Consider the following 1,349-nt stretch of genomic DNA (forward strand, 5'->3'; position numbering starts at 1 on the left):
GTCTGGGCCTCCCTTCTGAAGCTGCTGCCCCCGCGACCCGACCCCGGATAGGCGGAAGAAAATGGATGGATGGATGGATATATACTCAGAAATAAATTTATATGCAAATGTGATCAATACTACTAATACAGAAAGTAAAACATGTTAGCTTACTTAAATAATTCAACTTCTTTCTATGATCTTCCTCTTAAATCCATCAGATCACATTAAAAGAATTTAAACACTACATAATAATAATAATTATAAAAAAGAAATGCCTGAATAGTTCAGCAGAACTAGATTTTATAACATTGTAAAATCTATATACAGTATTTTTCTTGTTTACATGAATACAGTGTTTTCATTTGTCCTGATTTGCATAAACAATACAATTCACAATATATATTTTTTGTTTTTTAATGTCACCTCCACAGGCCATAAAGTTTCCTGAAAAGACCTTGAAAAGGCCCACTAACCACCAGTTGATAATCACAGTTGCAGCTTGTTTTGCAGCTCTGAACACATTTTATTAATGAGCCAAGTAGCAGAAATGGCTGTTTTGATCGTACAGGTTGCAGAGCCCTGATTGAAGCAGGTTACTGATCTGTGATCTGGTTTTCTGACTCTTGATGGCAGCACAGAGCCAACTGTATTAAGTGCAGTTCAACTCATTAATTTTTTTCAAAGAGCTTTTTGCTAAAGATGTTGTCACAAAATGTGATTTAAGATTATAAAACAGATTATCGTTACAAATGATAACTGTTTAATGTGTGATATCTTTACAAGCATGCATTACTTAGTATAAAAACACATTCAAATGTTTGAGTGCTCATTTTATTCAGTTTATAGATAAGAAAATAAAACATTTGTGGACACATTTAGGTATTGCAGGGATAAAATCCCATTTTTTGATTTGGTTTTCTTCCCTCGTCGCAGTTCTTCAACAAACTTATTTACGACTCCATCACGACCCTTATATTTTATAGTGACTCTGACTCATCAATCACATCACAACAGAGCCTTTTTATCTGAAACAAACATGGTCATAAAAACTCTGAACGCAACTAAAATAACATGGTAAATAACAATAAAGTGTTTAAAGTGTCCCATCATTAACATACAACATAATATGTTTATATTAATTAGGACATGGAAGASTTTTATCCACAAGTTTAAATAGTTAATGATGAAACCAGTTCTGGAATTTCAGGTTTAGTTTTCRTTTCTTTCTTTGTTTTTATTTCAAAAACGCTCAACATGAAGTTAAAAACTTTAAAACCTGCAGAGGTGGGCCCAGCGAAACAATTAGCGTCGCTTACTCATAATTCACTAACTAAAAATATAGCTTTGCTAATGCTAAACATGTAAAT

Source organism: Austrofundulus limnaeus, unplaced genomic scaffold, assembly GCF_001266775.1.
Source record: "Austrofundulus limnaeus strain Quisiro unplaced genomic scaffold, Austrofundulus_limnaeus-1.0 Scaffold2, whole genome shotgun sequence".
Lineage (NCBI taxonomy): Eukaryota > Metazoa > Chordata > Actinopteri > Cyprinodontiformes > Rivulidae > Austrofundulus > Austrofundulus limnaeus.